Source organism: Alexandromys fortis, unplaced genomic scaffold (assembly GCF_014885135.2).
Source record: "Alexandromys fortis isolate MF-2015 unplaced genomic scaffold, M_Fortis_MF-2015_v1.1 scaffold_3, whole genome shotgun sequence".
In the NCBI taxonomy this organism is placed as follows: Eukaryota; Metazoa; Chordata; class Mammalia; order Rodentia; family Cricetidae; genus Alexandromys; species Alexandromys fortis.
Window position 1 is genome coordinate 10773851 of NW_026067909.1, and position 24090 is coordinate 10797940.

A 24090-nucleotide genomic window follows, 5' to 3' on the forward strand; every position below is an offset into this window, starting at 1 on the left:
ATCATCTAAGGAGGAAACAGGGTCTTCACCCCCTAGAGCCTGGTATCTGCCTGTGGGAATTATGGGACAGAGGACTTGGGACCATCCTGTGGACTGAGCATTGGGTACCCTGTGTACTTCCCAGAGTGGGGAGCTCAGAGGAGGGCTGGGGCAAGTCTGGGTGGCCAGAAGCCCAGCAGGAGCAGCGGCGCTAAGGCAGCCTGTGGTATGGCGCGTGTGCTGGGAGGCTAATGCTGTGAACTCCACACTAGGGGTGCTGGGCCCTGCTGGTCAAGACAAGCTGTCCCTGCATGCATGTGACCCCAGGGCCATGGGGGTGTGGGCATCCTGCTGGGGACACAGCAAGCCTGGGAATGGAGCCCAGAGCCAGGATCCTGTGCCCTGACCACTGTGGCTGGTGTATCCCCAGGAGGTATCTCATAGCCCCTGCCCCCAACCAGGGTCTTCATGGGGCCTGGGAGTCGAGACAGCTGTTTGTCTCCCCACATTCCAGGCATAGGGTCAAGCGTTTGGGGGAGGCCATTTTTCTTAGAAATGTCATTTGAAAATAAACACTTTGCCTGCACTGCTGTGATTTCCTCTGATCCTGTGGAGAAGGGCGGGTGGGGACCAGCCGAACTGCAATTGCCCAGGTGGCTGGAGGCTCTTCCGGGCCAGCGTGGCCTCTGACCTTCCTGAACAGGCCACACCACACCTTCTGGGCTAGTGTCTTCCTCAACCAGATGGCTCTGGCAGCTGGGCATCCCCCTCCTGCCCCATTTGTCACCAGAAGAAAGGCCTGCTTTGCCTGGGCAGGAGGTCCAGGAGGTGGACTTTTGCTCATAAGTCATTCATAGCTACAGCTCTAGGTCCAGAGGGACTTGCCTCCAAAAGAAGGACTGTGTAGAGTCTCTGGGGGTGATGGAGGAGCTCACACCCCCTCCCTGCCCAGTCCTGGATACAGCAGTCTTCTCTGCATACCTGAGGCTCTGAGACCTGTAGACACCCTTCCTCTTCTTGAGTGTGCAGGGCTTTACAGCCTCCATTTTAACTCTGCAGCCTGAACTCTTAGAGACTTTCTGGATATAGCGAGACCTTGATTGTGGGTCCTCCCAGCCCTCTAAGTCCTCTTTCAGGGCACTGTGATTCTGTCTCCTCTTGAGCGAGAGTCAGCCCATCCTTTCCACCCTCTTGTGGGTCTGATCCCTAATGGCCACAGCCATATCGCAGCACCATGGCTTTATCTGGTGTTTAGCCCCCAGAATGTGCCAGAGGTACTTGTGGGATTTTATGAGCAGGAGCCTGGGGTATACTTGGGGAAGGTATTCCTGCAGCCTGAGGGCTAGGAGCTTTGATGGTAGCTGCCAGAAATATCTGGAAGCTGGTCTAGGATTGCCCCCACCTCTCTGTATGTCCCTTCTCTTCCTCAGCTTCAGTGTCTCAGGGAAATCAGTGTTCCCTTTCTGGGGCCTTTCTCAACTGCCAGCACTGTGTGGCAAAGGGACACAACACTTTCTCTGCCTGTTCCAGCCCTGGGTTCAATAGGGACAGGAATGGAGGAGATATCCCTTGTACCCTGATTCGCAAAGGGCCCCCAGAAGTAGAAATGGGACACTGCTTCCTGGGGCTGACAAGGAAGGTCTGGAATTGGGTCCGTGGGGTTGGAACTGGAGGAGCTGGCTGACAGAGGCCTTGAGAGCCTGGTCTCCCATGAAGGATTCATGTTCTAGGGAAAGTGGGGCTCCTCTCCACAGAGACTGGGTACTATACTGCTGCCTCACTGTGAGGGTAGTAGGCCTGGCATGTGCTTTCTGGTCTCAGAGGCTCCTGGTTAGCTCTCCAGAGAGGCTGTGGCAAAAACAGCAGTGTAGGACCGCACCCACAACGCTGAGGGGCTCTCTTGTCCTGCCTAAGTTTGCACCGTGACCCAACTGCCTGTCCAGGGGGTCGGGTCTTTGTCCTGTTTGAGTTGTGCGGTCAGTGTCCTAGGACTTTGCCCCTTTCAATCCTGCTTGCATTGCCTGACTAGGGAGGGACCGTGGGCTGATTTCTGCTGGCCTTAGCAGTGGGACAATTTTACGTGCTAGGAAGTTCCTGTTTCTCTATGTTCCATAGCTGATCCTCAGGAACTATCTTTTGGCTGCCCCATGAAGTTTAGGAACCTCTGTTAGCTGCATTAGATATTAGAAAGCTAATATCTAATGTTAGTGATATTAGAGGGTGGTTGGGCCTATAGATCTGGGAAGGGGCCCAAGGTACACAGCAAAGCTGGTATGCCGAACTTTTCACCTAAGTCCCTATCCATCAATGTCCAGTGTGCCAATTTGCCTCATTTCTATGTTCTAGTGGTAAGAATCCAACAACCAGAGTTCCTTCTTCCTGACCCAGAAGACTGCCATACCCTAAGTTCTCCTCTACAGAGCTTCCTTGGCGTCCCTGGCTGGTCCTCTCACACATGGCACCCCAGGTAACCTGGAAGTCTTTCATGGGTGGACATGTCCAGTCTGGAATGGAAGTCTCAAAGCCAAGAGGCACAGAGCCGCCAGACCACACCAAGTGGACTTCCCTGCATGGGCTACCTACATGGACAACAGTTGTTAAATAGGTCATGGCTGTCCTGTGGGAGCTGCTTGATCTTGCCTAGATACTCAGTTTTAAAGTTTGAAAATAGGACCAGAATGAAACTCAGTTGATGGAATGCTTGCTTAGCATTGCACCAAGTCCTGGATTCAATCCTCAGCACCATGTAAACCGGATGTGGAGGTGCATTCCTGTAACCCCAACACTTGGGAGATAGAGGCAGGAGGAAGAGGAGTTCGCGGGCATCTTCAGCTACTTAGTGAGTTCTAGGGCTATCCTGGGCTACATGAGACTGCCTCAAAAATCTAACTAAATAAGAACATATCTGTGTAGTAGAGTGAGGAAGGTGAGCTCTTGGGGAGCTAAAGAAAAATCAAACCAGGAAACACGGCTCATTCCATGGGCTGGTAACTGTCAGGGTTCATCAACTGGAGGTAAGGGCTGGCATGAAGCATGTGGCCTTTCTGACATAGACTTTCTTTTCTGGAACTTTCCTCAGAGTTTACAGACACCCTGTTTACCTCTTCCCTATTTTCTGCAAGTTTCCTGGATGGGAAGGGAACCCTGCCCTTAAAGGACAATGTGTTCTTCCACCACTGTCTCGCCTCCTTCTCTGGCTTTAGGGAAGGCTGAGTCCTTACGCTCATCCCCGTCTCAGTGAACACTCGTCTTGACTGTACACACTGAGGCCCATGGGAGTCTGGACCATAGACTCTGCTGCCATTTTGAAAGTTCAGGTGGGAGAAGGATGAGCTGCCCTCCCTGGAGGTGGAGATGTCAAACTGCATCATGAAGAGTATCTACTCATTGGTAACACTAGTCACCAGCATGCTGAATATTCTAGGCAACCCATTTCTGAGGTAGCCTCTGCTATACCCAGATTACGGTTTGGAAGCTGTCATAGATCTCAAGCAGGAATCAGGCAGATTTGGATATATACCCTTCTTAAGACATCAGGGAGGCACTGGCCACGGAGGGGAGGGACTCAGATATAGATAAGGCATGAGTTTATGGACTCACAGGTCCTGTATGAAGAGGCCACATGGATTCCTAGCTTCACAAGGGGACTTAAAGCCTACTCCCCCAAATAACAGACCCAGGGCTCATACTCAAGAGATTGGTAGCCAAGGCCCTTCTTGCCAGTCTATTTCTAGAGTCCACCCTGGTTCCCACCAGAAGCCTTACTAGGATGAGCTGGGCTGGGCCAAGGGGGTAGTCCCAGATTGACAAGAAATCTTGGAGGACTCTCTTGGAGGACTACCCTTCCATGCCTAGTGAAACCAGGTGGCTAGAGATGAGGGGGGGTGTCTTCTGCCAGTCCCAAGGCATTTTGACCGCCCAAAGAGGTTACCCCAAGGCCCACCTAGGCAGGTGGGGTGGAAGTTTTGAAATCCCATTTTCTGAAGACTAGTTCCCAGTACCTCTCTGATTTGAGAATAATATAAACCCTTAATCTTATTATCTCGACTCTCTCCACATCAGCCAAGTTTTGGTCCACATATCTCTGATGCCTGTTGCCCCGCCTTGATCATAGGTTGGCAGCCCCTTAGACAGGGCTATACCCACCCAAATCACAGACCACATGCAGTCCTAGTTAGGCAGTTGGATGGTGAAGCCTCACATTGGGGAAGGATACTATCTAGGACTCCCAGGCACCCAGGGAAAGTCTAGGGAGCTAGCAGAATGGATAGCTTCTAGCCTCGTGTGGAGCCTGCTGTGCAGCTGCACCCCCTCCTGCAGGTACAAACACATAGGAGGGGGGAGTCCAAGGTTGCACAAAGCCCTACAGCCTGGCCTTGACTCCCGCGGCCCCCTCAGCCCCCTCTGGCCCCATGCCCACTGGGAAAACAGCTTTCTATCTCAGCTGCTTCTCATGAACTGCAAACAGCCACGTGGACCACAGGGCCCCTCTTGGCACACATGTACTCTGCCCCACGACCTGAGGGAGAGGGAGGCCATTCACCCTCTACTAGGGGACAGTGCTGCCTGGTGAGGGGAGGGGTTCGTGACAGGGCAGAGCCAGGTTACAGCTCTTACCAATAGAGACCACTCGGCGGGGTGGGGGCGGGGAGGGACGTGAAGGGTCAGGAATTGTATCCAAGGCCTGCTCACGGGGAAGGGCTTTTGGGACAGAAAGACAGCCAATGGGAGATGGGATTTAGTGACAGTTGGTAGATTCCTTCCTAGTGTCCCCAGAAGGCTCTCTCTTGCAGTTTGCCATGCCAACTCTGTCTCCCTCCTTGCCTTTCACCCCTACTGATCCCCTCCATTTTGTCTCTAGTTCTGACCGTATTTAAATGTGTAAACTTTAAGTGTTCCTGGGTATGGCTCACGGGTGATGGAGGCCTCTGGAGGAGGCAGGACAGAGGTCATCTGATCTTTCTCTCACTCTTTTCTCTTGCTCCTTAGCCAGCAGGGTTGCTCAGGTCTAAGGACCCTGTTGCTTTTCAGGGAACCCATGTATCTCTACCTCCCTATGAAAGTATCCTAGCTTCAAGTAGACCAGGGCTCTTTGCCCAGGCTGACTCATTCTGTCCAGGTCCCAGAAGACTCCTGGGAAAACGCAGCAAATCAGAGCCCCAACAGACTGCTCCCATGGTGGTGGTAGCAGGGATTAGCATAGTTTACAAAGGCAAAGAGATTCCACTCAGCTGTCCTGGGCTACTGGTTCAGTGAGAAACACACCTATTCCTAGAGTTGGCTACCACTTCGGGGATTATAGCTTCTCTGGGGAGGAGAGGCTTCCTTCTGGGTCACCGTTATTCAAGTGGGCACTGGGAATCAAGAACTTCGACTGCCCCCTGTCCTGGTTGCTGGGATGGGGTGGGCTGTTAGCCTCTCTAGGAGGGAAAAGCAGGACTCAGGTCATCAGAAGTGCCCTTAAAACTGCCGAGAAATTGTGTCCTGCTTCAAGGGGAATCCCAAGGCTGTGTGGGCAGGGGTGGTCATCACAATGGCTTTTCTGACTATTATCTGACCAGTGGCCACCCTGCAAGAACTTAGTTAGGGTCAGAGAAGGCAAATCTGTGAGGCTGGCGCCTAAGAGAGAGCCCCTCCCTACAGTCTGTCTCTCTAGAGTTCTCATCCAACCTCGTTCTGCTCTGTGCTATACTTTTGACTCCATAACCATAGGCACAGGCTGCAGGCCTCTATGGCCCCAGGGCCGCAAGCTGTTTTCCGGAGGGAGAGAGAGGAAGGGTCTGCACACCCTCTGGCCAGGGATGCCTAGAGGGAAACAGCTGTCGCAGGAGCTCAGAGGTAGGTGAAAGAGTAGGAGGCACCAGGATGTTACAGAGCAGCCTCCACCCCCAAGACCCTAACAGTGGGCCACTGTGTGGGCCGAATGAGGTGGGGGCCCAGGCAGGGTCGCGTCCCGCTCCATAAACCCTGGCCAGCCGGGAAACTGCAGACATGGTGGTGTTGACACAGGAGTGAAGTCACCAGCAGCCAATGGGGAGCCTGTTCAGGGCTCTATGTACACCTCCCTTAGTCCCATGGGCTCCACCACGCACGCGCACAACCTGAATGCCACCTGAATAAACCAGTCTTTCCCAGCCTTTCATGGGGCCCCACTGTTCCCCCAGGCCCCATCCCTGGCAGCACTACCCCAAGCCCTCCGCCCATGTGAGGTCGGAGCACAGTGTACAGTGGGAACTTATATTCTGAGCCTCTTCTTTCTCAGACGCATGGACCCCAGAGTCTGACACCAGGCACCATAACCCTACCAGTCACTTTCTTGTCGTTTGTGGCCTTACCTAGTGAGCACTGTACCCCGTGATCAGCCCTGGGAGTCATCTTCTTCCATCTATCCCCTGGCCTCGGCCTGGCTCCTGGCGGCCAGGCCTGATGCATGCCCCCCCGTGCTGGTTCTATTCTCTTGTCCAGAACTCTGTATGTGCTCAGAGGTTCCCTGTTCTCAGATCTCTCACTGTCCTTCCTTTCATTTCTCCCCCTAGAAAGACGGGAGTCCAGGCTTTCTTATCTAACCCCTTCTCCCATACCGGTGCCCACAAGACCCTCACTCCGACTCTCCATAGCTCTCTACTGCCCTTTTCCCTGGCTCAAGGTGATGGTTTTTCCCAAGCCCCTTCTCTTCCTTACTGTGATGCCTCTCTCATGTGACCCCAGATCCTTGGGATCTCCCGTTCAGGCAGAAGATACCTGCAAAGCCAGAAGCCCAGGACTGGCCTCTCCATGGGCCTGCTACCAGCCTCTCCCTGATGTCTGCGTGGTGTCCCATCCTTGGGGACCTCCCTCTTGCACCTATAGCTGTTTTGGGGGTTTGGCATGTACTCATCTCAGAGGTGTTGCACAGAGGGTGGGGGCAGGAGCCTCCTGTACTTGGCGCCTGTGCTTGTTTATGGGTCCAGCCCCCGCCTCACACTGCTCCCCGTGGCCCGACTGCCCGCCTGCTGTCTTGCCAGGTGTGGGGTGATGGAGCTGGGCTCCCTAAGGACAAGGAGCACAGTGTCTGCTTTATTTGCAGGCTCGCGCTGACAAGGAACAGAATACCCACAGTGACTGCTTCCAGGAAACGGCTGCGGGCGGGTGGGAGCCTGAGGGAGAGCAGGCCCCTTCCCAGCAAGCCTTTGCAGGTGGGCTTCCAGGAAGGGCCCCCGCCGGCTCCCCTCAGCCCTGGAAAGGGGCCAACAATGTCACCAGGAGAGGGGGGAGGAGGAGAAAGGAGAGGAGAGGAGAGGGGAGGGAAGGAAAGGAAAAGAAAGAGGGTGGGTAGTCTTGCTGAGCTAGCCTGGCTACAACAGCCTGAGGGGAGGCCAGAACTGACCACAACTCCTTCCAGAACCTTCTGTTCCCCTTTCTGGAGATTCATACAATCTTAGAGAAGGCCCTAGTTCCTCATGACACACGCACGCACGCACGCGCACGCACACACACACACTCGCACGCATATGCCCGCACACTTACGCACGCACACTTACGTATGCACGCACGCACGCACGCACATGCGCACACACACGCAAATGATAAGTCTTCTTTGAAGAGCTAGGATCAAGCTGGAAGGGGACAGACAGCCTTCGAGCCCAGTTTCTGGTTCTCGTTAGGTGCTGGTCTGCAGGGCTGGAGAGGGCAACATAAATCTCTCGACTGGACTGGACTCCCAGCCTTGTGGCTTCTCTGGAAAGGAGACCCTCCTTTGTGCAGTTTGGCTAGGGGGAGGCCAGGCTCTGCAGTCCCACACCATGTTTGAGATTCTACAGGGTGTACTGCAGTCAGACCTGCAGCTCCCCCCGCCCTCCCCTCTCGGGGCCTAAGAGGCCTCCTTCCCTGCACAGTATTGGAATGTTCTCTACTCAGTGGGATAGCAAATATTCTGACTGCTGTCCCTCCCCCATGGCCATGATTCCTGTCTGAAACGTGCTCTTGGGTTACTCAGTTCAACCTGAGACATGAAACCACAGACGCCCAATACAGTCAGACTCAAGGGTGTACTTTCCTGGAGACACTGTTCCCACACACGGGGACTTGACCACACGCACCCCCACAGAGAATCCTGAAAAAGGATGGAACCTCAGCCTGAGCTTGAGCCTCAGCACCAACCCTTGGCCAACTAACTGGTCAGCAGACAGACCGGGGTATAGGTGAGGCCACGTGGCCCTCAGACACACAGACACACTAATTCACAGCACATGGGGCTCCAGGGACAAACCCTGAGACAAACTGTGGCCACACTACCTGATAAGGACTCTTTAATGAGCTACTCCAGTCTCTGTCCAACCTAAACTTGTCACAGAAACATAGCTGGGGAGGGGGGTTGGGTGTGTGAGGACCCCTGTAGTTCTGTGCCTGCAGGGTGGGGGTTGTGCTGGGGACCCTGGGCCCCATGAAGATTTGAAACATCTCCTCCCAGGCTGTGCTGCGCGGAGCAGCCAACCCCTCCCCACCCTCCCCACTACCCACCCTGGCTGGGGTTTGGGGATGAAATTCAAACCCCTGTTAGCTTCTCAGCACGGGGGGGTGGGGGGTGGGTTGAAAGTGCCTTTGGGTGGCAGGCTTGGAGCCTGTCTAGCAGCCCTCTCTAAGCCCCTTTTCTAAAAAGCAGGAAATCGGGTTGGGCTAAAGGTAAACACATTCCAAACCGTGGGCTGATGGAGGGGCTGTGCTGGCTGGGGGCGAGGGGGGCTGGGCCACCTCTGTTTTCCCAGCCCCCACCCCTGGGCGAGGCTCTTGAGGCCCAAGACTCACAGGCACACCTGTTTGCAGAGCTACAGTGATTTGGGGGCCTGCACCTTGAGGTCCTGCCCCCATACATCCCCATTCCAACCAGTTCTCTTGAGGGGAGCTCCTGGCTCCAGACACCAGCTTCAGAACCTTCTGCATTAAATAAAGGAGGTGTGGATAAACCCACGACAGACCCTGGCCCGCGACATCCTCACCATCTGCTGCACTGACAGGATTGGTGCATGGAAGCATCCACTGTGGACAATTCCTCCCTTGCCGTACTGGCACCCCCATTTCCCCAAATTTGTCTTAACGTCTTCTGGATAGAACTCCAGAATGGTAACGTGTGATTCCAGCACCCCACACCTCAAGGTCTGGGTACAAGTCAGTTTTAGCATGCTAGACTTTCCAGGTGACCAGGAAAGCAGGGCCTAGAGGAGGCAGCTCATGTCATTTCTGAACCCCCTTTCCACTCTGTGACTCTTTTTCTGTGTCTCTAGACAGACTCTGGGCCTTCTTGGGTGCTCTTACCCCAATGGTCAACGTCCATCTTCTGGGCTACCTGCCGCACTGACCAGCTATTCCAGCCAACATCTCTGGTAAGGTAGCTTTTGTTCTGAGCCTGGCTTTTGGAGCATTGGATGGTCAGATGTTTATATTAAAGGCTGTAGATACCACCATCCATGACACATAGTAGACAGCTACTTTGTCACTGGGGCAAGTCATGGGGGGGGGGGTCTTAGGAAGATGGACATCATCTGACTGGAAGATTTTGAAATCCTCTATGGATATGAATGGAGAAACAACCACATGTAATTATGTCCAGTGGGTCCCAACCACCCTGTCCTAGCACAGGGAGACCACAGAGGTCCCCCTCCCAGCAAATTCGAGGGCCAAATGATGATGAGAAAAAGGGTTGTGGAGGGTGCAGAAGAGAGACCAGGCGTGTGGTGAGGGTGGGGAGGAGCTGGCCCACTGCCCAGAGAGGGTATGGGATGGAGAGGGTGGGTGTTCTTGACAGTCAGTCCTGTCTGGTCTTTGTCAGCCGGAGGAGATTTTCTTGACTGTTGTAAGCAGTGGAACTGGGGGAGGGGGATGAGGGCCAAGGACCCCAGCCTCATTTCTAAGAGCTGCTCTTCAAGTCTCTTCCCAGTGTTGGTACAGCTAAGAGTCTAGGAGCTAGAAGGTTGGTAGGAGGCTCAGAGACAGAGGGGTCAGCTCAGCCCGTTGCTGTCTATGAGGACACTAGTCACAACCTCATGGGGTGTTACGCTTGCACCCTAGGAAGCAAGACCCCAAGAACAGCCCTCCATCTACCTGCCTTACCCTCTGACCTCTTCATGTTCTTGGGTATTCATTGTACCCCATGTTCTACACTGCAGTTACGCACAGACCTGTGCATGTCCCTATGTCTCTGCTGTGCCCTTCAGCTCCTCCCCACAGCAGACAGCAAGGGAAGATACCACTGCATGCATCTACCTGGGCTCCAACACAGAGCTCGGTGGGCAAACCATGGGCCTCTTTATGTGGCTGTGCCCCCCCCCCCAGCCTCAAGTATGGCTGTCTACCCCTTATGAGCCCCACTGCAAGTCAGATTCACTTTACAACCTACATTACGCCGCCAGATTTGGAGCTAGTACGAGAACTCAGGGAGTTATCCAGGCAGGGCTGAGCAGCAGTATGGAATCCAGAGGTTTCTGGTTGGGGTCCAGCATCTCTCTCATTGTGAAGGATACCCTTCACCTCCCAGCCCCCCTCTTTTTAGGGAGCCTCCCCACAGTCCTGCCTCTGTCTTCACATGGCACAGGGCCACTCTCCACTTGTGATATCTACTCCTCTGCCCATTCCTCAGGGACCCCCCCCTTCATAGTCACAGGCCTCTTCTAGACCATAACTTCTTGGCATCTCACGAGCCCCTCCCTGTATGCCTCATATCCCCCATCCCAATGTCCCACTTTTTCACAAGCCCCCCCCCCCCATCCATTATTTCCCATTCCACCCTAGAGGCCATTTCATAATCTTCTTCATTCTGGGTGCTTTACGCATTCCTTTTCTCCCCCTTCCCTCCCTCATTTCTCCCAATTCCCCCCAAAGTGAGTCGCAGACATCATGATTCCCTGAGACCAATGACTGTAACTGTATTTATTGATGGACCCAAGACCTCTGGTGAGGCCCTGGCAGGGAGGGACAAAGGATGAAGTAGGGCTTGTTGAACACTTTATGATGGAACTGCTTCCAGACTAGGCAAGGGGAAGGCAAGGCCTCAAGCACACGGCCACACCCAGTTGCCCCCAAACAGAAGTGGGTGACAGGGAGGCACTGGGGTAGCATGGCCAAAGGGGCCCGCACATTCTCTATACACATTCACACGGAGAGACACAAGGCGGTCTCCGGAACTCCAACCAGTGCAAACGACTTAGTGCAAATTAAATTCGGGGGGGGGGGGGGAACAGAGTCACGGACGCTTTGAGTCTCTCAAGCAAAGAAAAAAGAAAAGGAAAGAAACAAAAGGTTGCAGGAAAGGATGAAAAAGAAAAAGACAGGAGGGAGATGATGGTGATGGATCCATCCCGGGGTAGAGGCTTGGTTCCGGGATGATGTGGGTGGTGGTCTCCCAGGCGAGGGCAGAGTTGGCCATGAAGATGGAATTTTAGGGGTGGGTGGGTGCTGTAGGTCTGCTCTTTCAAGGTGTCAACACCGTCTGTTCCTTCAGCTTCACCTGCATAGAGAAAAACAGAGAAGTGAGTGGGGGCCAGGAGTGGGGAGGACTTGGCAAGCTTCCAGAACGGTGCCCTAGCTCACCTTGGAGCCGATTCCTGAGGCAGGTTGTGTAGTGGTTCTAAGTGCAACATATTCTTGAAGAGCTATACGGACTTCGAGTCCCAGGGTTCCAAGGCCCAGGCATGAGCTGGGTAGCACCATTTCTGTGGGTGGGAAAGAATGATGTCCCTGGGCTTGGCAACCTGCCATGCCCCACCCGCATGGGGCAAAAGAGTCCTTACCTTTCATCTTGTGGGTTCTGGGGGAGAAGGATCCAGAGAGCAGCAAAGATGCGTTGGCTCTTTGGGAAAAGTAAAAGAACAGACGGCTTCTGTGGCAGTGCCCCACGGCGCCAGCCCATGGTGTTCTGCAAATGACAGAATCTGGTGTGAGTGGGTGGGCAGCTAGATGATTGAGGGTGCTGGTCCTGTGGCAGAGAGGATGCTCACCAGGAAGGCTGGATGACTGTCCTTCTGTCCTCTCCGTCACACCGGACCATGTAATATCTTTCTGTCAGGATTGACCACACCTGTCATCCTGGCCTTCAGTGACTGGCAGGCACACCCACCTCTGGCTGGAGACCTGGCTGTGGGGAAGAAAAGAAGACATGAGAAGAGTGTACCGGGGTGGGAGGAGCCTGGTGACCACAGGTGAGATGGACACTTACCCACATCTCCAGTCCGAGCTCTCAAAGGCACCGATCACTGCTCCGTCGCTGCCCGCAAGGCCCTCCTTGGCCACGGACTCTGGAGGCCAGTGCCTCGCTGGCTCACCACCCCAGGTGCTTTGCCTCCCTCTGCCTACGCCCCAATCTCCCTCCCTAGAAAGCTCACCCATTCTGCCCTGCCTGCCTCGCCTTGTCTGGCTTCATCCTGTGCCCTTGACTCCCCTGGAAAAGTTCTGTCTGCCATGCCAGACCCAGGGGCTGAGCGGTTAGGGCATACAGTGCACCAAGTCCACTGTGGGCCCTTTCCGCGCCAGTCCCTGGGCCGCAGTGCCACGTGGGAATGGTGTGTCTGCAGGCTGAACCCACTGCAGCCTCCTTGCTGTTGAAATCCCCCTGGAGTCCAACACCTGCAGCCCCCCACTCCCCTCCTGATGACACCCTGCTATGTTGCCTGTGCACTGCCTTTCTTTCCCGCTCTCCGGCCTTCGAAGCTCTGGCAAAGGCCTCGGAAGGCCCTGCCAGAGCCACTCTTGAACCTGCTTCTAAATGAATTACAGTGGGTGGGATGTGGTGGCGGCTGGGGACCCTTCTGTGTCTCATGACCCCACCCTGCCCTGTTTGACCCCAGCCTGGAATGCTTCTACTCTTGCTGGATTCCACGGCCTCTGCCACTGTCTCCAAGGTCACCTATCACCTCCCTGGAGTCAGCAGCCTCAGTCTTTACTGGCAGCCCTGCGTCCTCTTCTTCCTTCCCTCTAAATGCTCTGTCCACTCCGGGGTGGCCAATGGTCCCCCAGCCTTGTTCTGTCTCGGCTCCCCCCGAGACGATGTCTCCTTTGCTAACTGATCTGCCTCTCCTGTGCCACTCTGCTGGGAGGCCAGCCACTTCTTCTCACCGGCCTGCTTTCTAAACCTTCTTTTAGAAGGTCAGCGTAGCGAGGCCCAGAGAGAAGAAGGAGACTCACCTGCCCAGCAGACGGCGGTCCTCACCTGCCCACTGCTGCCAGCTACACCTCCACTGCCAGGTCTGGGGTCGCACCCTTCCCATCAGCTCCCCTTTATCCGACCAGCCGCCACGTCCTGTAACCAAAAATGACCGGGATGAATGTCTGGCTCCCCATTCCTCACTAACCCTAGTTCAGGCCCTTCAGCCCCACACCGATGTCTTCCAGCCTCTGCAATGCCTGAGAGCTACACCACGCTCCTCCCAGGCTCTCAGGTCCCGCGGCCTCTGCACTGCCTGAGCTAGCCCCTCTGCCCTTCACCACTCCTGCCAGACTCCAGATGCCGAGGTGCTCCTCGGCCCCACACACCTCTCCTCCAGCACCCCAACTTCCCCAGTTTCCCCCATCACCCCCCACCCCCACCCCCCACCCCCCTCCCGCACCCGGTACTTCGGGCCCTCTAGCCCGGGCTTTTTCTAACGGGAGTGGCCCCGCCCAGAATTCCCGCCCCTACTCAGTCAGCCAATCATTGCAAGGCCCCGCCGGGGGCCCCGCAGGGCCCACCTCCACCCGGGATCGTTCCAGCGCACGTTCGCCTCACCCCGCACCCGCACCCGTCCTGAAAATTCTCCAAAGACAGCTTCACCATAAACTCGTACTTTGAATTCCTTAGACAGGGCCTGGCATTGTCCCCAAATGTCTCCCTTTGGGTCGAGAACTTATAGCCTCTTAGCCCACTGGCGCCTTTCATGGAACAGTGGTGCCCCGGGCACCTTGCCATTCTGGAGCTGTTCACCACCCAGCTTGTAAGGCGACCACGGCAGGAGTATGGGGGCAGAGGTCTCCTACTGCCACAGGACGGGTGAACAGTCTACCGGTGGCCAACCCTCGGTCTTTTTCCCTGTTTGCTTGACTGACTTTGTCATTCCACAGTGGCTTAAACGAGGCAACTAATTTGGGTGCTCCTCACTACCCCTTTCCTGGCCATCAGATTTACCAGTACCGTTTAATCCTATTAGTGACCTCACTGCCTAGCCCCCGTCTCCCCAGTTAACCAGGGTCTCCTCATCCTACTGACAGAATGAAGACAGGAGAGATGCCCAGTCCCTCTTGCCATTGCTTTTGGCCTCTGTTCAGAGTTCCGCGGCTCTAACCCATAGGGTCAGGCACCCACAGAGCGTAGGACAGCCCTAAACGGAAGTGACTGGAATGCCAGGTGTGAGGAGGACCCCGGGGCTGACCTGGCACGACGACTCAGCAGGTCCGCGGATGCAATAGCGCCTTGACAGACCCTCAGCCAAGTTGCTGCATGCCAGTTGAGAACTAATTTCTGGCTCTTGTTCTGGCTAACGCCTCTTCCCCCCCATCCCATTTTTACTCTGCGACAGCTCCTGTCATCTCCATGGGTGGACCCCGGGTTATGATACTGACAGATGCCGCCAATTTGGTCATAAGTAGACCCCAGCCTCTCTTATCTTGGAGCTGTAGTGTGTGAGTCTGCTGTTGCCTCGTGGTTGCGTCTATTCCTATGCGCTTAAACAAATGATCCTTTTCAAAGATCGGTATGTAAGATGGGAGAGAAATCATTCTACACTGGGCCTAAAAGCTCAAGCAACTCCCTTAAGTATCCCATCCCTCCCCCCAATGAACCTTAAGAATCCTGGCAGTGTCAGCATAACAAAGGCTGAGAGTTGACCACCCGCGGGCTGGCTATTCACTGGCCAGGCAGCGGTTGGCACCTCCTGCCCTCCATTGTGTCTAACCATGCTGAGCCCTCCCCGTACACCTCTGCCACTTCTCGCTATGGTTTCTAGGTGACCTGGGACATTGCTGTGGTTGAACCTCAGCCTCTGCTTTCATGACTATTGGGGCTTCCGTGTGTGAGACTTGAGGCAGCTTGCGGTATGTGAGCTTCCCGACCGTAACCAATTCTGTGCCATTTAGGGATTGAGCAGATCCGGCTAGTTTTGGTGGCCCCAAGACATAGGAGACCACTTAATAAGTGCACAAATGTCTGACCGCTATGATTCTTGGTAATCGTTGAAGCACAGAGCCTGGACATTGGTATGAGCGAACCCCAACCTTTGCCGCCTTTGCCTAGCATTGTGTAGGACTACACTGCCACCACGCGACATTTCGTCCTCTTTGGAGTGAGCCGACTGGAAGGGTCCTAGACCGAAGAGATCAAGAAATGTGTGCGTTCTACCATCCCATGCCTCAGTGCATCGTTGAATGCTAGGACTGAGCCGAGTGCCCTAGGACACTGCCAGAGGTGAACCCCAATTCCAGCTCCTTGTGCCGAAATGTGTAGGGATATGCTGCCACCGCGCGGCAATGTCTGTCTCTCCAGCCATAACCAATTCCTCGCTGTGTGAGCCGACCCAAGGGTGCCAGACCGAAGAGAGCTATGAAGAAATAAATGTGCGTGTCCTATCATCCCACACCCTCAATGCCTCATTGAATGCTAGGACTGAGCCGAGTGCCCTAGGACACTGCCAGAGATGAACCCCAATTCCATCGCCTTGTGCCAAAATGTGTAGGGATATGCTGCCACCGCGCGGCAATGCTTGTCTCTCCAGCCATAATCAATTCCGCGCTGTGTGAGCCGACCGAAGGGTGCAAGACCGAAAACTACTCAAGAAATGTGCGTGTCCTACCATCCATGCCCTCATGCATCCTTGAATGCTAGGACTGAGCCAAGTGCCCTAGGACACTGCCAGAGGTGAACCCCAATTCCATTGCCTTGTGCCAAAATGTGTCGGGATATGCTGCCACCGCGCGGCAATGTCTGTCTCTCCAGCCATAACCAATTCCGCGCTGTGTGAGCCGACCCAAGGGTGCCAGACCGAAGAGAGCTATGAAGAAATGTGCGTGTCCTACCATCCAATGGCCCTCATGCATCATTAAATGCTAGGCTTGAGTGACTTGGGACAGTGCCACAGGTGAACCCGATTTTTGACATCTTCGTGCCGAGATGTGTAGGACCGACCATACTGTCTCCGCACGGCAACTTACAAACCACCGCCGATCCTGTGCTGTGTAGGGAATGAGCCAAGTTCTCTGGTTTCAAGGTGCAAGGGCACCACTCTAGAGGTGCACACATCTTACAATCACCATGAACTGCATCAGGTTTGGGTGTCCTAGGACATTCCCGGGAGTGAATCCCCCCAAATAAGCTGTATTTCCGCAATAACACATAGGAGTATGCTGCCACCGCGCGGCAACGGCCATTTCCCTACGCTTACAGCGGCTTCTATGGCTTGAGATAGTGAGCCATTCTGGCTGGTTTTGGGGTTCAGAGACCAAACAGATCCCTCCAGAAACACCAGTATTCCACCCTTTTATTATCTTTTTCAAACACGGAGACACTGGGTCTTTGGATATTGGCCACAGGTGAATGCTAAATTTGGCCCCGGACCTTGCCGCGGGCAAACCCTATCTTTGCTGCTTCCGGGCTACAACGTTTAAGACTACGCTGTTACCAGAATGGTAATTTAGGTCTTTCCACCCACAATGGCTTCTGTGCCATCTGGTACTGAGCTACATGCACTGGTTTATGGGATATGAGACCAAAGGAGACCCTTCTGAAAATGCGCAAGTGTCCTGCCTTCTGATGACTCGTATGGAGGCTCTTGGGGACAGTACAACCGTTTGCCACCTCTGAGCTGTTACTTGTGTAAAATGATGCTGCCACAAATGGCAATTTGGGGTCCCACCACACCTACAGCTGATTTAGGGCCGGGCTTGCACCCAAGATTGAAACAGGGTTCTGCAGCTCCCTAGGTAAGGTTGAGACTTGTTAGGAGAATCCTTAGATTGCCAAACAATTCGCAACTGTGCTCTTGGCTGCTTAACACCTGAACTCCCTAATTAGCATCTCAAAGCCCAGATTGACTGGCTTTGTTGTTGCCTAAAGAGTCAGGGGCGAACAGGGCCAAAGTAAAGTGTTCTGTTTAAGCCGTTCCTTGACCGGAGATATTAGACGTCTGTACCAGGAGGACGGTACCGAGTGGGGTTGGCACTATGATACCTGCAACACATTCCATGATCACCCCACATAGTAGAAATGCCTTGATTTCCATACCACAACACTGACAGCCTCAGAGCCCTATAGGTAAGATGCCTGGTATGGCTCACAAGAAAGTTCTATTAAGGACTCTTGTGAACTTCTGGCCTCATGAAGCCCAGGCCGGGGGGATCATAGATACTGCTATGAGTGAATCCCCATCTCAGTCGCAGTCCGCCTCGGGACTGAGATGCGTGAGTATGAGACTTCACTGCCATCGTGCGGTAACCCCGGTCTTTACGCATACCAATAGTTAGCCGATCTTGCTGATTTGGGGGGTCCAAGACCATGGGGACCAGCCTAAAAACACGTGAGTCCTGTCTTCCTAATTACTTTCATGATCTACTGAGGCATGGGATCTGGGTGACCCATGACATTGCTACTTGTGGATCCTAATGCCAGGGTTCTTTACATTTGGAGCAAGAGATGATGCTGCCACCGCGCGGCAACTTCAGTCTCTAAAACTCGCAATGGATTCAGCGAGTACCCAAGAATAGCGCAGTCTCCTTTTAGAATTTCCATTGTCTGATGGAAGCCCATATATGTGTGTGGGGTGCCCCTTGGGATCCTGGGCTTAAGTGCCCTGCACACTCAGCCCGGGGACACAGGAATCGAATCTCTCCTTGCTTGTCAACCTTTACCTTTTCCATGGTCATGCAGGAGCCATAGGTAGTGGCTGTCTTTTTGGCACTACTCGGGCTCTGGGCAGACCCGGTGTTCTCTGATCATCAGAACACATATTCTTCGTGGCACCATGGCTGCGCTCCTCTGCTGTGTTCCTCCTGGAATTGTCAAAGACCGTTGGGGTTGACTGCATTACATCCAACTACTAAGGTGAGGAGGCTTTTACGGGAGAGCAGGACTCCCTTGGGTGGGCTAACCACCTAAATCTGCATTTGCATATCTATTGGATGGAAGCAGAACTCTACTTTCTGGTACCTGCTAAGTGTGTCTTTGTCAATTCGGAGACTGCTGGGGCTTGCACGAGGAGTAGAGATTTGGGGGACTCGTGGAGCCAAGCCTGGCCTGCTCTGGTCATAGTAATAGTGTGTGAGATTAGCTTAGCGACTACGTGATGACTAGCAGCTGGTGGGCAAACAGACCTAACTGAAGCATGGTACTCTAATGAGAGTCAATACCCCATGGGAGTCTAATCTGAGCCCTGATGTTGGATATAGAACTTGGTCTGGTGGTGGAGAGAGCCCAGCTTCATCGAGACAAGAGTTGGATTCCTTTTTACTGAGGTTGAGGACAGAGAGAGTGGATGTGAGACATTCTGGGAAGCCCCAGTCTCTTCCAAGGTCGTGGCCATCTCCTAGCTCCTAATCTCACATTATGAGCCTTCTTAGTTGGGAGCCAGCTCACATTGTTCATTTCTGGACACTACCCCCATAAAGAACTAACCCCCCACAATGTGTCTCTCAGACACTGTGAGCATGGTGGTACCATGCAACATCTGGACAAAGTATTGTCACTTGGACAAGAACATGTGTATGATACTGGCATTTGGATAGCTACATGAGCGTAACACTGGTGACCTAGATGGGAAAATGGTATAGAGGTGTCACGTAGATGGGACATGGGCACAGATGTCACCTAGAGAGGGCATGGGCACAGAGGTGTCACATAGCTATGATAGGGACACCAGAGTGTCACCTAGATAGGACCTAGTCACTAATGTGGCACCTGGAGGCTTCGTGGGCACAGAGGTGTCATCTGGATAGAACATAGATGCAAGAGTATTATCTATATAGGACATGGACACAGACTGTCACTTGGATAGGATGCAGGCTCAGAGGAAAGGACATGGGTATATAGATGTCTTTAGGAGGAACATGGACATAGTGGTACCACTTAGATGGGACACAGGCACAAAGTGTCACCTGTGTGAGACACAGGCACAGAGGTATCTCTTAGATGGGACATGTGTACAGAGACGTGATCTATATGGGACATGGATAGGACACGGGCCCAGTGTTATCAGCATGAAGACATAAGCACATCCCTGTCTAAGGATGGGAACAAGATATAGTGTGTCACTCAAATTGGATTGAAGATGCCATCTGTAAGCCAAAGAAACCTAAGGAGAAAGCAGCCCTACAGACATGGATACCTTGACTTTGGCCTTGAAATCTTAGTGTACAAGAGAACTGATTTTTGTGTGAGAAGACAGGGTCTCTTGTAGCCCATGCTAACCTCAAACTAGCTAAGTACCAAAGATGACCTTGAATTTTTGATCTTCCTGCCTCCACCTCCTGAGCATTGGGATTATAGGTGTGCCTTGTCATGTCTAGATAATGATTCTGCTTTCCAGAACACTCAGTTCTTACCCTTTCTTACAGCTCCTGGTCAACTAGCCTGGCTAAGATTAACCTGGACGGTGGGAGAGTGTGGTGGTTTAAATAAGAATGCTTCACATAGGTTTATAGATTTGATTGCTCAGTCACCAGGGAGTGGCACAATTTGAAACAAACAGGAGGTGTGACTTTGTTGGAGGAAGTGTGTCACTGGGGGGTGGGCTTTGAGGTTTTAAGGACCGGAGCCAGGCCCTGTGGTTCTCTCTTCCTGCTGACTACAGATCCAGATGTAGAACTCTCAGCTACCATGTCTGCCTACGCGCTGCCATGCTCCACCATGAGGAAAATGGACTAGACCTCTGAGATGGTAATCAAGCCCCAAATAAATGCTTTCTCTTATAAGAGTTGCCATGGTCACAGTGTCTCTTCATAGCAGTAGAACACTGACTAAGATGGAGAGCAGCAGCTAATTGTGCATCGAAGGTGGTTTCTACATGTCACTGCATCCATACTTGCGGTACCAGCCCCTTGCTACTCTAACCAATGCTATATCTCAGGTTTGTCCTGCAGCTGGTGTGGATGCTGAGCTGATTGTACTGCAGCTTCCTCATGAAAGGTGCTAGTTTGCCTTGGCAACCCCTCACCCTGGTTTTGGAGTGTGTGTGGGTATCTTGAGATTTCCCCCAAGTTATCACAAACTGGGACTGAAAAAGCAGGAATTTATTCTAGCACAGTTCTGGAGACTACGAATTCAGGATCAAGGTATTCTCTCAGAAGCCTTCTGGAGAGGATCCTTCCTGTCCATTCCAAGCCCTGGAAACACTAGGTGTCCTTAGATTCTAGGTCACTAGGATTCCCTAGGTCTCTGCTTCTTTTCCTATGTGTGGAAGTTTCCCCATATGTCTGTGTCCAACCTTTCTCCTCTGCAGGATAGACACCATTATCAGATCTAGGGCACTGTCATCCTTTGTGGAACAGAAAGGATCATTGAGTTACACCTGTTCAGGTGAGAACAGACCTGAATTGGGGAGTAGCATTTCAATACAATCCAAAATTGCAAGGGGCAAACATAATTTGACTGTCCACTTGGGTTCCCACATATCCTTGTGATGTCCACATGGCCTGTACCCTCTCCTGCTTTTTGCCCATCTCATTCTTGACTGGTTGATCTCAGAACCTGAGCAGCAGTCTCTCATAAACAGCTATGCACCATGGCTCCCTCATTTCTGGTTTGACCCCTATGCACAGTCCCCTGCTCTACAGCCATTATGGGCATCTCTGGATGAATTCTGGCAGGCATATGGAGTCTTGTACAACAGAGTGGGTAGACACGAAGCATGATAGCTATTTCCAAATGAGAGTTCTGGAAAGATGAGGACAGAGAGAGAAGAGGGAGCTGAGCATGTCTGAGGTGCTGTCCTTTCTGGCCCCTGGATATATGCTGAGTCTGACTGAGTTTTGCGGTTGCCACTTTGAGGCCACCTAAACATGATGTCTCCACTGTTTTGGCAACCCTGGATGCTTTCTTTCTCTACCTTCAGCCTTCCTCTGGCCTCTTATGACCCTCTGGTTTCTTCCTTGTTCTTATACATCTATTACAGTCCATTTTCACAGCATCAGCCCTCTGCTCATTGTTTCTGCTCTGGCTGCAAAAGACATATGAGCATCATCTTTGACCCAGTGATGTCACCATCTGCAGGAATCTGAGTTCTTATTCAGGAACTGAGAAAAAATACACAGACCCTGACCTCAAAGATAAACTATGTGTTTTCAGGGGTCCTCTCTCACTCTTGTAGACCGAAACAGCTTTGTTCTTTAACCAATAAAAGCAACACATATATAGAAGAACTTCCCATGCCATGGCCTCACCAGGTGGGCCAGGCTATCATCCATGTTCACTACATCATAGGACCACCACTATCCCATGATCTACCATATGAGGTGGGTGAGACTAGGAACGTGAAGAAGGCTTTTAGGGCAGGTAGTATTCATCACCTAGATTTCTAGGGACAGAGTGGTGCTGACCCACATCTGTATGAGGACAGTAATGGAAGAGAAGAGGCCTTAGTGCACGAGGGGAGTGAAGGATCAGGCAGTGAAGGGAGGCCAGGCCCAGTCCAGTATTGTGACAGTGACTTCTTGAGGGTAGTCTTGTGACAATGACCTCTTGAGAAGTGAGGGGCCAGTCACTCACTACTTAGCAAGAAGGGTACTGGCAAAGGTTTCTGAATGCCATGCTTTAGAATGCATTTAATAAAGAGACTAGTGGTGGACTGAGTGAATCAGATGATGCTTAGAGCAAGAAAAATAAGGTCACCCGGTTCATCTAGGTGGAGGATGCTGTCCTGGTCTGCATTCAAGAGGGAACAGGGGCCTCCTTCCTCCAGCCTTGTGGATTGTTCCTGGCCCTCCTGGAATCATCTGGAAGTTAATCCTTTGGAAAACAAATATTTCAGACATCTCAACAACACAAGCCCTCCAAGTGAGAGCTGAGCAGATGGGCCAAAAGGCCTGGAAACTCTCCCCTACACCCAGATGCTTAAGCCCCCCAAACCTCAGCAGTGTCCATGGGGGATGGAGACTATGGCCAGGAAAGTGTCAGAGCCGCCAGCCACCTGCCTGGACCTCACTCCTGGGTCTTGTCCATTCTCTTTGGCAGCTTTGGCCATTGACAGGACATTCCTGAAGGCTGAGGCTGTGCACTGGGGGCTGCTGTTAGAAAGGCCAGAGGAAGGTCCACTGTCACCCTGGGGCCCTTGCTGTTCCCTGGCTCTTCCACTTTCCCACACTCTCTTCATGGCTTGGGGACTCATCAGGAAGTGGGACATTTCCCTTGTTTCCCTTCCTGAAGTCTATGTTTAGGGGCTCAGCTGGTCTTTACTCTCTGTTACCCATCCACTGTCCACAGGTATCTATTTGGGCTGGCTACACCCATGCCCACGTGTCCTCTTGTGGGTAGACTCTTTCTCTTCCATTTTCATGGGTCTGGGCTGCACTTGAACCACCTGGTTGAAAGCTTTCAGAGCACAAACTTTCTCCTCTCAACCTCTTCCTTTCCCACAAGCACAGTATGACCCAGCTACAGGTCCTGTTGCCATAAGCCAAGGTTACTTACCATCCTCAGCAGAGCAGCTCCACCTGCAAAGCCCAGGAAGCCATTATTGTGAATCTCAAAGAAGGGCCCTTGGGACAGAAGAGAGACAAAGGCTTAGAAGTGGAAGGCAAGGACATGAGGGGTTAGTGTGGATTGCGTTGGGTGGGCTACTCAGTCTAGGGGTTAGTAACCCACCCGCAATCAAGTTATTCCAGGGTCTCGGAGGGGCGCTACCTGGAAGGGAGTGAGCTAAGACAGAAGAAGGAGGCCAAGCAAATTTGTCAAAGCCTCAGTTTATTAGGGACGGGTTACAGTTTATATATGGTAAGGAATGGGGGGCAGGGTACTGGATTCTTGCCGCGTGTTCCAGGTCACGTAGCTCGGTGAGGTTACATTCAGACAGACAGATAGGGCCAGGAAGTCACGAGTTGCCACACCTGGTTCCCTGGGTAGCTGGAATGTGAGGTGTATTCTGCTAATAGATTAACAGTTAATTGGGTGAGAAGCAGATTCTGTCAATAGAACATAATTATGGGTGTGAGGTTCCCTGCAGACTCCCCAGGGTGATGGTTCCTGTAATGATAGGGGGGAAATGGCTCCTGACAGGTTAGCAAGGACCCACTCTGTGGATATGTCTCCCTGACTGTAGGCATGGTGCCTGACTCACAAGTGGCAATACAGTCACTTCTGCTCTGGCCCCTAAAGGTTTCCAGGGGATCTTCCCCTTGCTCCCCTGTGCCCCCAGAAGAAAGGGCACATTGTCCTAGGATCCCAGAGCTGCAGAGCCACAAGATGGCAGGAACCTGGGACTTTTTTGCATACTACTACTCTTTAGTGATGATTACAGAGAAGTATGCTCATGGGGGTGTCTCATCGGGGAATAAGGAAAGGAGATTTGGGGGGTTCAGGAAGACAGAGGGGCATCGGGCTCCTTTACAAACAGGGACAAGCCATAGACAAGGGTGATACATGGCTTGGGTGCACTGGGGTGTCTAAATCATCACAGGGGAATTTCTGTTGGTGTGAACAGGCAAGGGCTGGGCAAGGTTGGGGAGGGAGGACCCTAATGGGAGACCACCATCCTTATGGCCTTGTTGACATGGGGGAAAGCAAGCTAACTCATAAGCTCACAGTTCCCATTCCTGCCTCGAACCTTGGATCGTGAATCCAACTGATCCAGACCCTCCTGTGTCACCAGGAGTTGGAACAATCAGGAATAGGGGACAAGAAGAGAGTGGAGAAAGGTGATAGTAGGGACCCTGGGAAGGGGTTTCATGGCATGTGGAGCCAACAGCGTCTGTCTTAGGAAACACGCAGGCCTGTCCTTTATCTCACCCCTCACGCTACATATTTCCAGAGAAATCATTTCCAATTTCAAAGGCTCCATGGAGGCGGATTTTTCCATCTGGGCTCTGCCGATGAGCTAGTTGGAAGGAACTTATGCGTTCACTCACTTCCCTCATCGGAGCCTCATGTGGGGACTGGGAGGGGAGGCAGGGAACCCATGGTGCCTGGGAGCCCCT

General features: G+C 52.9%; 1 long non-coding RNA gene across 1 annotated transcript; it reads right to left on the reverse strand.

Moving 5' to 3' along the window:
* Positions 1 to 10866: 10866 nt before the first annotated feature.
* Positions 10867 to 13496, reverse strand: LOC126498848 (uncharacterized). The gene is made up of 5 exons (XR_007590914.1): positions 12167 to 13496; positions 11949 to 12085; positions 11742 to 11866; positions 11542 to 11663; positions 10867 to 11458 (listed from the first exon to the last, which is right to left on the reverse strand). It is a non-coding gene; the product is annotated as an uncharacterized lncRNA (long non-coding RNA).
* Positions 13497 to 24090: the final 10594 nt, after the last annotated feature.